Below are 15,136 nucleotides of genomic sequence, written 5' to 3' on the forward strand. Positions count from 1 at the left end.
TCTGAAATGTAACACGTAAATTAAGACAAAAAAATTAATATTTACACTATCAATAAATTCAAAATTTAAATTCTTTCTTAGCTAAATAGAAGAAGAAAGATTTGGTTCCAACCGATAAAAACGCAACTATATCAATCCAACGATCTTATTTGTCGGTTGGAACCAAATGAATCATTCATACTCTAAATTAACTTGTCTTTTAGTTTTCTCCTTTAAAATTAAATACTCTATATTTATTTATATTTTATATAGGGGTGAAAATTATTTTACAATTTTAAATTTTGCTTTGAAGTTGAACTTTTTTAGAACTTTCAATATCATATATTTTTTCTTCATATCTCAAGTGTTCACATGAAAAATGGTACAATCAAATTTGTTAGCTCCACAGATTGATACATGATGGAAAACAAATTAGGTAGGTAATTTTGTAGTGTTAAAATTAGGGGTGTACAAAATTGAATCGAAAATCGAATCAAATCATAATTCGAGTTAAATTAAAAAAAAAATCGACTGGTGGTTTAGTTTGACTTGATTTGGTGTTGGAAAAAAATTCTGACTATATTTGGGTTGGGTTGGTTTCAATTGAAAAAAAATAAACCCGATATTATATATATAATTTTAAAATTTTATTTTATACATAAAAATACCTATTTTGATATAATTTTTAAGTATCTCTTATACTTTTTCATGGTTTTTTTATCTTTTAGTATATTTATTTCATGTTTGGATGTTAGAATTCTTAATGATCTAATAAAGATTATAGTTTGACTTGATTTGGTGTTGGAAATAAATTCGACTATATTTGGGTTGGGTTGGTTTCAACTGGAAAAAAAAAAGTCCGACACCAAACCAACCCGACATTATATATAATTTTAAAATTTTATTTTATACGTAAAAATACCTATTTAGATATAATTTTTAAGTATCTCTTAATACTTTTTCATGATTTTTATTTAATATATTTATTTTATGTTTGGAAGTTAGAATTCTTAATGATCTAATAAAGATTATAGTTCATACATGTTGGTAATTATAATAAAGTTTAAATAAAAATTAAATTAATATTAATGCAAAAAGAAAATCAATTCAACAATAAGAATGACAATAATATTGAATATTTGTTTTTTAGTTTTACATAGATTTAGATAGTTAAAATACATGATCTAATTTTACTTTCTTTAAATATTTAGTCTTGTAACTAATACTTGCTAAACTTATTTTAGCATGATTTAGTACTTTAAGTTATGATCTATTTCATTATGACTTATTAATTTGCAATGTTTTTTACGCGATCTTATTATTATTTTTTATTGGATATTTTAGTGTCATTAATCATATCATATTGTTTGTTATTTTCTTGAGAAATAACTTAGATAGTTGCATTTTGGTAGATTTAAAGAAATATTTAATGTACAAGTAAATTGTATGTTTGTATGAATACTTTATCGAAAAAATCTGAAAATCCAAAAAAATTCAAAAACCTGAATTTTTATTGGTTTGGTTTGATTTATAAATTCAAAAACCCGACACAAATGACTTGATTTGATATTTGAAAAACCCGAACCAACCCGATCATATACACTCCTAATTCAAATCTCTTGTCTCCCACTCGAACAACTAACTCTTCAATGGTATACATTAGTACCTAATGAAGAGCATGGTGTGATACATATCAAATTATCATATAATATCAAAGTTTTTATGCTTAAGTCATTTACGATCCCTTAAAGTTGTCTGCATATTCACTTAGACATTTCAACTAAAACTATTACCTATTGAACACTTTTATCTATTCAAAACTTGTTCATAATAGACATTCTTTCATAATCAACAAAAAATGTATAGTGTGTATGATACACTCTCAATAACGTAGCAAAATGATTAATGAAAAGAGCACATATGGCGAGTGGGATCCGAAAATTATTGAAAATGATTTTTAAATTAAATTAAAATAAATTTTATTCATTAATATAAAAACATTGAATAAAATAATAAAATATCTATCCAACCACAGTTTCCCACCCTTTCTTCTTCATCTTTATCCATGCAACATTTTCTCCACGCTACATTTCTTTTTCTAAACTAAATTCAACATCATACTAAATTTATTTATCGATTCAATTTAAGAAAAATAATAAGTTCATACCTTATGTGGGAGAAAAATAGAGAGAGAGTCCAACAAAAGTGATGAAGAAGCAAAATTGATAATCATTTCAAAATCAATAACAAAAGAAAAATCAAGAAGACCCAAATTAATTTTATCGAATTCTCTAATATTAGTTTTTATAAATTAAATGGTTTTATATTTTTGCCATATAAACATTTTGTGTTTAATAGATACATGTTTTGAACAGTTTAGGTGATCAATAGGTACTAGTCTTGGTTGAGGTGTCTGAGTGAAATATGCGGACAACTTTAAGAGGTCGTAGATGACTTAAGCCAGGTTTTTAATATCGTGATTTTAATATTATGGTATTTGATGTGGTATATGGTATACATTTTAATTTTTGTTGGTATTCGTATGGTATTTAATATTTAGAAATAATATACCAATACTATACTGAAGTATATATAATTACATAAATAACAAATATGTATTATAAAAATTCTAACAAATATGTAACCTAATATTAGTATAAACTAAGGGGCCATTTGGTAGAGTGTAAAATAATGTCTAATAGAGTGTATTAGTAATGCTTGCATTAAGTAATGTTTGTATCATTATGCTTGCATTAGTTATGCGTAAATTATTTATTTTACTTTTGAGGGGTAACTGAGTCTTTATCCATTTTAATGCATGCATTAAATCCCTTTGTATTACTAATGCGTAGAAAACAATGGTATTAGCAATACACTCTTTAATACACAATAGAGTGTATAATGAAAAAGTTTACAAAACAATGGACAACTAAGCACAAAGCTAGTATATGCATTATTTTTGCTAATACACTTTATCAAACGAACCCTAAGTGTTTAGAAGTTAAAATTTAAACTACTCCATTTAATTGAAATATGCTCGAATTGTAATTGATTAACAAAAAGAATTGTTTGTACTTTATTTAGCATACATATTTCCACATGTGTAGCTAGGGGCGGCTCAACGCAATCAAAGACTCAAGCAAAATTTCAACTAGAAGCCTAAATCTAAAAAGTCTTCATATGCATTTTTTATAAAGAAAAAAAAAACTTGCATTTTTAAATGCAAAGTATACTTATTATTTTTTTTATAAATAATTTTATTTGATTTCTTTTTCAATTATTAACTATAGATAAGATTTTATCAATTCAGTATTGAAAAACATTTGCTTACTCGGACAATTATTATATGAATTGTTAACATAGAATTTGATTTATGAAGTTGATAATTTTGTATACCCCGCATTTCATTATGCTTGTTATAATGATTGAAAATCTAAGAAGAAATAGAAAAATAATATATAATTCACTTTGTTTAACACTTTTCGACCATTGATACATATTTTTGATAGAGTGTTTCTCTAACTTATCATAAATTTAAAGAAGAGGGTGTAAAAGGAGTTAAATAATAAAATAATGTGAATATTAACATAGAAATTGTGAGAAAATAAAACAATTCTTCTTTATTTCTTCTATTTAAATGAGACTAAAGAGAATAAAATAATAATTTTAAAAAAAATATTTTTCTCATAAATAATTATATTTTTTCAAAAAAAATTAACACATAATTTATTATTGATAAAAAATTGAGGCCCCTAAAATTGGGGGCCTAAGGCCAATGCCTTATTCTAATAGGCATAGAGTCGGCAACGTGTTGATACAATTGAGACTTTTTTTTTTAATTGCCAAAATGATAATATTCTATTATACGAGTATATATTAATTGAATTTAAATAAATTATAATTACCAATTTACCATAAGATTGAATACCAAAATCAAACTTTAATATACCAAATCATACCAAACTAAATTAATATACTAATAATATAATATTTTAAAAATCGAATAATATCAAAATTTTCAAACACCATGCCATTCTCACCTCTGCCCAAGTTATTCTTAACTGCCTCAGAGATATGAATATATACATTGATATACACGTGTATAGTGGAGATACACACATAAGAAGTCATATAATCTCAAATTTTCAATTTGAAATACAACTCAAATCCATCTCAAATTAATTCCAAACAACTACAAAACTGATATTTAAACTTTTATAGATGTTTTCTATAAAATTCAATATCACAAACATATCATAAATTGTAAATTGAATTATTTCTACAAATATTTAAATTTTGAAATTTTCTCTTGACGAAATCTTTATAATTATTGAATCCAAAATCCGCAAATTGAATCTCCGTTTGCGTTTATATTTTGAAGGGATACATGTTTTGAAGCATAAAAAACATTAAAAGAATAACGGAATTTCATCATTTTGTGGTTTATATAGTCAGATATAGCAAGAAATTTTGGGCTTTAATTACTAAACCTAATCATCGATCAAAATTAGAGAAATATTTAGCCTATATTAGGTGTTACAGCTACGGTTTGAGAAAATTATAAATTTGTGGCTACGTTTTTCTCAATCCTTGCTATTCGTCTGATATTTCTAATTCACTTGATTAATATTGAACTTTTACGTGCGAAATAGGGACAATGCACAAGAAACCCCTCAATCTATACCCGAAATCTTAGAGACACACTTACACTATACTAAGGTCTTATTACCTCTGAATTTATTTTATTAATAATTTTCTATCCATTTTCGACCCACGTGACACTATCTTGTGGGTCCAATGCTGGTTGACTTTTTTTTTCAAGCAAGTATCACGTAGGCCGAAAAGGGATTGAAAATTACTTATAAAATAAGTTTAGGACGGTAATAAGACCTTAGTATAGTATAAGTGTGTCTCTGGAATTTCGGGCATAGATTGAGGGGGTACTTGTGCATTTCCCTGCTAAATATTAAAAAGAGTTCTAAAAAATTCCTAAATGTATAAATACAAAATTTTATATACGTTTACCTAACTATTTGTATGATTTATAAGAGAATTATGATAAATTACCATGTATTTTGTATATTGACATGCGAAATATGAAAACAAAGTTCTAAAAGATTCCTAAATGTATAAACACAATATTTGTATATACTTACCCTATTTGTATATTCGCTAGCGAAATATACAAACCTAGTGTGCATAATAGACAGAACTATAACTATAAAAAACAGTTATCGATACTATAGCTATGAAACCTTATTATGTCTTTTTTTTGTTATTTCTAATATTTCCCAAATTGATATGCTATAGCTATTGTGGTTGTATATGGATATCAATATCTCTAATGGCAAACCAATATATCACTCGTATTAGGGCATAAATACAAAAAATCAGGTCGGGCCAAACTTATTCGATTCTTTTATTTTATTTTTTTTAAAGTTTGATATTCGATTCAATTCTCGATTTCGATTTTTAACTGAAGAAATAAAATTTTTATTACATTAAGTTCAAAATGTATAATTATTGTACATTGTACACATATTAGTAGCTCGGCCCAATCACGTTTGACCCACTTTTTTGGCAACCCAAGCCCATCCTTAATCCCTTTAGACATTTTTATTTTTTTAATTTTTTTTCCTAAATCATATTTCTTTCGTCCACTTTTAATTGTTGTGTTGCGTTTTTTAAAAATCAATGAACTAATTTCAAAGTGAAATTACATTACATTAATTTTATATTTTTTATAAGAAATTTAGGTATTAAAAAACTATATGAAAAATACTATGAATCGCAATCTTTTGCATATCAATATGATGAAAGAATACATCATAAAATGTTAATAAAAAATACTTATCCGTTGACTTTAAAAATGGAAACCGTGACAATTAAAAGTGGACGGAGGTAGTAACTTATAAGGGATTGTTTGGTAGCTAGTTAGTTATAATTATTTAGGTACTAGTAATGCATATAGTTAGGGCCCGTTTGGATAGGCTTAATAAAAGCTGCTTTAAAAAAGTACTTTTCAAAGTGCTGAAACTTATTTTTAAAATAAGCAGTTATGCATTTGGATAAAAGTGCTGAAGTTAAAAAAAAAAGTTGATATGTTTGGCAAATAAATGCTGATAAACAACTTTTTAAATCAAAATGTCTGAAATACCCTTAAAAGCTGTTAACATAATAAAAGTCAATTAATTTATATTTTACAGCCATAAATAATTATATTTTGCTATCATTCACATATTTCTTTCTCATCACAAATTATTTATAAGAGGAATATAAACTTATTATAGATTTTAAAGATATATAATTTGAATAGATTAAAGAACGATTTTAGATTTTATTTTAGTTTCATCCATAGGTAATAATAATTGTCTATCATTCACATATTTCTTTATCATCACAAATTATTTATAAGAGGAATATAAATTTTTATTTAAGTTATATGTGCAACTTATTTACATTTTAATAATATATAATTTGAATAGATCACTTGAAAGATTTAAGATTTATTTTATTTTCATTCATTAGTAATAGTAATTGTCTATCATCCACACGTGAAAAGGAAAAAATAGAAGAAAGAGATGTTAGGGTTATGTGGTTAATGTGGAGATTGTATAAAAATATCAAGGGCAAAAAGGTAAAAATGTGGTCAAATTAAAACAGCTTATAAGCTGGGAAAAAAAGCACCTCTACCCCCCCCATCTTTTAACTTTTAGCTTAAAATAAGTTTTTTAAAACTATTTTATTCTCTATATATATGCCCCGCATAAAACAAGACACTTCATAACTTATACATACAATAGTTATGTAGATTTCTAAATTGCAAACTAAATATCATATGAATCTTTTAATATGAATAAATATTTCCTAACTATTTGTCAAACGATGTATAACTTATACAGAAATCAATATATGAGTAGGTTGCCTCTTTATTACAAGTAGGTTCCTATAAGCAACTTGTGCAAACAAATTACAAGTAGGTTTATAAGGTGCTTATGCACTTCAATAATAAGAAGCTAACTCAATTTATTTTGAAGAAAAATAAAATACATGTTTCCTATTCTAGCTTCTTTGACTATATTTCTAATTATTGTATGCTTATTATTATTACTCCATAATAATTTAATATTTCTGGTCTACATTTATTTACTATTCCATAAGTTGATATTTTGGACAAGAAAAAAATATACAAGGATTAAGAAATTATTGTAATTCCCACTATCCACTACCTAAAAAATGGACATAATGATGACCAAAGGCACTAAATGTAATTTTGCTTGTATGTGGTAATGAGACAATGCTAGCAAACGTTTTTTTGTTTGAAGATGCGGCGAAAGGAATACACATTGTTTAGAGATGCTAATTGCCACAAAACTAGGTGGACAAGACTATTTCCATTTACCCATCTATTCCTATATGACATCACCAACATTTTTTCGTGGTGCGTGATGGAGTCAGAAATTTTATTAAGAGTATCCAAAAACGGTGTATTATTATGCTATTTGGGGTCCAAACTCAAAACACTTCTTGGTTCGAATGGACACTCATTACCACTGTTTCAAAGGCATAGCTTTTATTAAGAGTGTCCAACTTTAAATATATATCCTTTTAAATACATAATTGAACATATATATATATATATATACGACGTAATATTCCAACTAATGAGGTCTAGTTGAATACCGTGAGATGGTTATAGCTCTGCCTCTGGGCGCACGAGTATTATAATAAAAGATTATTACATATTTAGATTGTCTACTAAGGATTTTATTTGTCACTTGATTGAAATTGTGCTTCAAAAACGGACTACCTTCGACTCTTGCATCGTGATGACTTAGTCAATGACACTTATTATTATGTTTTTTTTCTAAGAATCACCTAATTAGTTTAGTATTTAAATTATATACCTTTTTTAGAATAGAAATATATTTTTGTAAGCATTTACATTAGCGATATCATTTTATTTATATTTTAAAATATATTTTGTTAATCATATAGATAGACACAAGTTATAATACTTATTCATATAATTTTTTTTAATATTTAAATTTAATTTTAGAATATTGAGTTGATCTAATTCAATGTAATTTTAAAAATTAATTACATTTATTTTTTAAAAGCAAAAGTATCACATTGATCGCGACGAATAGTAATTTCTTATTTTTCAAAGATATTCTTTTGAAAAGTTATTTTTTAAATAAAAAATTACTAGTACAATATTGAATGCCGTAACAAACATTCGTGTTTGAGTTCATTTTTTGAACTATAACTTCTTTTTCTTTTAAGAACTTTGAATTGATTGCTTTTGAATTTATCATTTTAGGATGACAATGGAAGGTGGAAAGATAAATGAAAGATCATGACTACATATTTTACTTATTTCTTCAAAAATAAAGTAAAGAGGGACTATTAAAATTTGAGATAAAAGTAACAAGTATTTTTCACTGTTAATTAAAAATTTGTATTTGAGCTTTTTAAATGAATAGTATTTAGGAGTAACTTAATTGCTATCATGAGATTTTTCTATGTGAATTTGAATTAGTTAAATTTTAAAGTATATATTCGTAGCGAAACCTTTGAAACTAGTTGAATTCCAAAGTTTAGTAAATTCATAATTTTCTCCTCCTTTTTTCGGGTGATTATGAAGGTCGAGGATCAAAGAGGATATTGATCGGGAGTTTTTTTCTATTCTTAAAATTATAAAAGGGTTATAATATGAAGCACCTATTTTGTTCTCATGCCATGTATTATTAGAACCGCGTTAGTATTATTTTTAATCTTTAATTTTTATTGTGGTTGTTATTTTTTAATTTACTTTGATTATTTGTATTGAGAACACAATTAATTACTCATAAAAGAATATTCTCTTTAGCCGTTTGAGTTTTTAGATGAAATAATCATATACTTCAAATTGGTTTTACAATAGAATTTTTTTTTTGATCGAATTTTACCGTGATATCCAATCTAATACTCTGATACGTATATCTCTCAAATCTATTTGAAAAACTTTTTGCTTAAGCCAAAATTTATCAAAAATACTTTTTTACACTATACAAATAAAAATATGATACACATGCTACTTTTTTTAGTTTCTACTTATAAAAATATACTCAATATGTTATTATTTAACATCTCCTTTCTTCTATGTAGTATTTGCATCCAATTTCTTCTTTCTTTCTTTTGGATTTACTTTGGGCGCACATCTTTTTGTTTCCACTTTTTAACACAAGTTGTTGTTTAATTAAAATCATCTTGATTGACTCAGTTTAATTTGAATTATTAGTCCAAGATTTGAAAATTTTCTGAATCATAATTTCTACTAATTTGTAGTCAAGGCGGCGCTTCCATTTGTATACATTTTGACAATGAAGACTTCTAGTGGACTTTCTAGTTTGCATTTTTAAGAGGTTTGAATGGATAATATATTTTTTTTTTAAAAAATATTTATAAAATATAAGGTATTATTTTAAAAGTTTTTTTTTTTTAAAATATCGAATAGATCGTGATTTTTTCAAAGAAAAACAATAGTACATATACACTTTTACTATGAAATTCTAAATTTTCTTTCTTTCTGAAATATTTTGACGTGTTTGCTAAGTTAGTTCTAAATGTAATTTAATTGTTTTTTTAATTCGTGTGTACTTGGAATTGAAGTAACGTTACCCTAGTATGTTTTATCCATTTTATCTTGAAAAAAAATGTAATTATATATTTTAGATAAATAGAATTAAATCGTTAAAAAATACATTATAAATTCAATAGACTAGAATATAATTTTTGTTTCATATCCATCCCTAATTTACTTTGTTTAGGGTTTTATTTTATTTTACAAATACATCAAAGATGACGTTAAAAACAAGAAAGTTTAATTACACTGATAGCATGTGCAAAAAGAAAAAATTGTCAAAAGAACACTTAAAAGATCATTAGTTTCATTCTTTTTTTACTTGGTTAATATATGTTAAAAGTTAAAACTTAAAACTAATGTTATTGTTGAATTAATTTGAAATATGCTAGAATGTTCCTCTGCTTGAGAAGGGGTGGGTGGGTGGGTTGCTTGGTGAAAAAGTAAGGTGACTCATGTCAAAAGAAAATTTAATATTATGATAACTTGGTGTATCATATATATTTTTTCCGTGATATTTGTTATTATATGTTATTTCTTATGTTTCGATAATTATATTATAAATTGAATAAATGATCTTTCAAAATTAATATAAAAAATAATAAAATTTGCATACGCTCTTTAGTTTTTTCGTTCCTATCAAACTCTTAAAAGTCAAATACAAATATATTTTGTGACCTTTCGGATTTTGAATACATAAACAGATGACATATATATATATATATATAAAAACTAGTCGAAAAATTTGATAGGTTAATTATAATTAATATTATTAATTCCTTCATCCTTAATCCTTAATCCCAAAAGCTAACTTTTCATATTTCATTATTATATGTTTCCTTTGTAATGGGTATGTGGACAAGAATACGTATATAATAAAATATAGTTTATTGTTCTTCTTTAGTTGCATCCACATCAATTGTTCACCAGAAAAGCTAACTTCATATGTCAATATGTTTCATAAAAAAAAAAAAGATTTTGTGTAAGTTTAAAGCGGAGTCAGACAATATTAAGGGGTTCATTTAAATATTTTCGACAGAAAAATATATAATGTATATATGATAGATATTATACCTTTATTTTCTTTGAATGTCTCATTACTGAATATTATAACTCTATCACTATATACATTTAAATAACCATTTTAGTTTACAACGAATTAATATCTTTTTTTCTCTCTAAGTATTTCGTGTGTGTTTAACATTTAAAAAAATGTATTTCTTTGTGCACTACTATATCATATGTAGCATCTATGTTACAATGAAGTATATGCTCTCCAAAAAAAAAAAGTGGTGTATGTAGTATTCTTTTGTTCTTTCTTTTTCGTATTCATGTCTTCTAGTGCATAAAATGGCATTCACTTTTCCAAAATTTTATGATTAATTATTACTATAAATTGTTCAAATTTTGTTTCCCTTAGTAAAGATTTGGAAGAAAATTTGTATATTATTACATTGTCATTCATTAGTTTTTGTTTATTGATTTTTTTAATATAAATAATATCTAATACATTAATATGCAATACCTCTATACTAGTTTTGAAATTTTTTTGAAAATGGATTATTTAAGTATAACAACAATATATTCAGTGAATTCTGTCTAGAAAAAATAGAGTGCGACAGTGCGTGTACACCGACTACATAAAAGACTGAGACTACAAGTGATACGGTACTCTATTCTGTCACCAAGTAAAATAGACAAATAAATAGTAATACGACTCTAAACTATCTACTAAATGTTTTTTCTTATTCACGACTTTTATCCCCTTCTATCTAAAATCATATCCTATATAAATTAAAATTATATCATGCTATATCTAATCACCTCTCCAAATTGAAACATTTTAGGTAATTGATAAAATTAAAAGATTCCTATATTTAGTTCCACTTCCACATGTTATGCTACACAGCATATTGTTGAGATTTAAGTTTCCTATTTGGAATAAAAGCTTGTTTGAATCTAGACAAAATTCTGCAAGTTTTATTAAATATTAAAATATATACAGATTTATTGGAACCCACCATGTAAAATGAATTGATTTTTTTTTTTTTAAAAAAACCTTTCTATTATACATTTTATTTTATTATTGATGTCAGCTTAATTTGTTAAGTAGAAAGTTGATAGATGGTGATATGTTTGTGTTTCTACGTGCACTAACGTAATGCTCCACCAACTAAATAAGGCTTTAATTTATCCCCCATAATCAAAGGAAGAAAAAAACACTAAATTAAGCTTACATATGCAAATGCACTATCCACATTTTCCTCCCCGTATCATAAAAATAATATTTAACACCAATAAATATATATTAGTAAAAAATGTTAAAACTTTATCAGTATTAATTAATTGTTATTGAATTTAATATCGATATGAACTTTAAAAATATTTGCAAAAAGTATTAGTTATCACTAAAATTACATATTTAACAATAATCTAAGCTATTGTAACTAACGAAATGCCATAAAAATCATTTTTGATAGTGCCCCTCTCCTTTTATTTGGTTAAATATTTTTAATTTATAAAAATAGTACTATTGGTTAAATGTTTTTAATTAATAAAAATAGTACTAATATAGTATTTTTAAACGATAAAAATAGTATTCAAAAAGCAATAAATTGTATAGTTGGAAATTATTACGTCGCCATATATATGAAAACAATGGATTTTAAAATATTATTTTTTTTTTAAAAAAAAAGAAGCCATTCCTAAGTTACCATAGGACATAAACAATTTTTTCATTAATAAAAAATGTCAAACAATGAATAAAAAGAAATTATGAAAGGCTTTGCAAAATTTAATTATAATCATAGTTTTATTCAACATGTAATGCACTTAAAAGGGGTAAGCTAATAGATTAACATTTATTATTATTATTATAAGGAGGAATAAACCTTACCTTGTGAGGAAATACACATTTATACTAGTGTGTGGAAAATAAATATTGTTTAAATGATTTGACAATATTAAAATTTAAGCATTTTATTGGTAATATTACGTTTTACTTTATGTGGACAGACAAAATAATTGGTCTAAATTGAGTAGAACGCATTGCCTCGACCACTTAATTCATCCTTCGGTCATAAACCAATCTCTTGGGGTTTAGGGTTGGTAAAATAGTTTTTAAAATATAAATATGGATATTATCTTTACTATTCATTAAAAAAAAAATTATTTTTCGAGTTACTTTTCGTTTAATCGATCGTGAGAAGTTCTACTTTATTATTCAGGTAGAGTGAAATAATTTTGTATCACCTTTTCTTTTGGTGAAGTCTTGAAAGCGGCTTGATTAGATATGATTAGAATTCAACTTTTTTTTAAACCGCTTACTCTTTTGTCTCACTTATATTACACTTCCTTTTCAATGTACACCTGACCAGCAAAGATTCTTGAAATCATTTTTACGATTATGAAGCAATCAATCCAGCGTAATCTTCTTTTTTATGTTATTTCATCATAGGTTATTGAAACTTGCTTCTTAGCGCAACATATGAAAACTGGGAAGAGAATTCAGAAATGGACAATACGAATATCTGTATGGTCAATATTCAATACTCGTTTGTCTGCTAGTTATTTTTTATAAGTTAACATTTTATAAATGTTAAGTTTGTTTGATTTTTAACTTATATTTTCATTTGCACATACCGTTTGATTAACTTATTTTTTTCATTTTGAATATAAATGGATTAAAATAATATTCTTTTTTGTTTAATCTATTTACGATCTCTATCTTTATTCATTCTAACTCGTTCAATTATCATTTCTAGTCGATATGGATGTTATCATGGATACAAGTGGAGAAAATTCTACTTCCTTTTCAGCATGTCGAGGATTTTGGTGCTAAAAATATTATATCCACATAAAAATACTAAATAAATAATAAGTAATAATTATAATAGGAGAAGGATGTTAATCTTTGGCTTTAACTAACTAATTGGTGAATATTATATCCACATAAAAATACTAAATAAATAATAAGTAATAATTATAATAGGAAAAGGATGTTAATCTTTGGCTTTAACTAACTAATTGGTGTGTGATATTTTTTTTAAAAATGATAAAGAGAGGCTTTTTTCCACATCCCAATTGACCCTTTCTCTCTTCAAAGATCAATGAGGTGATGTAATGCAACCAAAACCTAATTTATTCTTAGTGGAAATCCTATTTTTTTGCCACTATTTTTGTACACAATGTTTTTAATTTATTATTAAATTAAATATTTTGTTCAACTTCGATATCTAGCTTTTTGCTTCACCTAAATTGTTTTTTGTCTTCAACCCGTACGACAAGGTTGCGTTTCTTTTACTTAGCATTTTGGGTGATTACCTCATTAATTTGGGCATCGCAAAGGAGTTTATCTGAATATTCTTTATCAATAAAATTATCATATATATATTTTTTTGTGATTGTTTTCTTGAGCCAAAATGTATCAGAAAAAGGTTTTTTACTTCAACAATAAGGTAATGACTAAGATTTGCGTATATTTTTTAATCAACTTATGAATTATACAAGATATATTATTGTTATTGTTATATGCGATAGATATTGAATCACGGTGACTTATTTTGCCTATTTATTTCGTCTTTATACTCTGAACACCTAATTAAAATTTTTTGACTCTAATATAGTCATTAATTTGATATCAAGAGGTCATTGATTTTGTGGTTTCATTACTAAAAATAATTTATTTATTTTTAAGAAATATTTATTTTTGCGTAGTAAGAGGTATGAATATTTGTAGAACTAATTTCTTCTACTTAAACTTTAAATGTTGATTATGTTGAATTATTTCCTCCCAAAAAATTAGAGCATTATTGTAATGGCCAAACTATTTCATGTTTGGCATTTTGTTAAAAGGATAATCATTAAATTAAGCTGTAACTAAGTTCAGATAAAGACACTATTAAGGAATCTACGTGATATCTTATTATAAGATTGCACATCGAACTTGGTAAGATCTGTTAATATTTTTTTATTCATACTTAGATTATGTGGTTAGTAAAATAATTAATTACTGATTAATGTTAACAACCTTTATTAATTAGAGGACCCTCAGCATACATGTAGAATGATCTAGAAATTGAAGAGATTTAGGAAATAAGTAAAAGAAGAAATTGAGAAATATTATAGGAAAAGAAAATAATAGCATTAATAATAAAATAATTCAAATATAAAGATCGGTCAAGTATTATTTCCTCAAGTAATCATTAATGATCTCTTAGATTAATGTCATAATGAACAATAATATAATTTAGGATTGAAATTCATTTCAAATTTTATACTTTAACCAAAATTAAAAAGGTCAAACTAACTAGATAAACTTTTTTTGTATTTTTAATACGGAAAAGTGCCTAAAATATCCTTAAAGTATTGAAGATGGTACAAAGTTATCCTTCATCCACCTATTGGCTCCAAAATATCTTTCTCACCCACCTATTGGATCCAAAATACCTTGTCATCCAGTTTTTTGTTCAAAATTGACCACTTATTTAACGGTTTTATATTTAAACTAGTTAAATATTTTTTTAAATACGT

The sequence above is a fragment of the Solanum lycopersicum genome, chromosome 11 (assembly GCF_036512215.1).
Source record: "Solanum lycopersicum chromosome 11, SLM_r2.1".
Lineage (NCBI taxonomy): Eukaryota > Viridiplantae > Streptophyta > Magnoliopsida > Solanales > Solanaceae > Solanum > Solanum lycopersicum.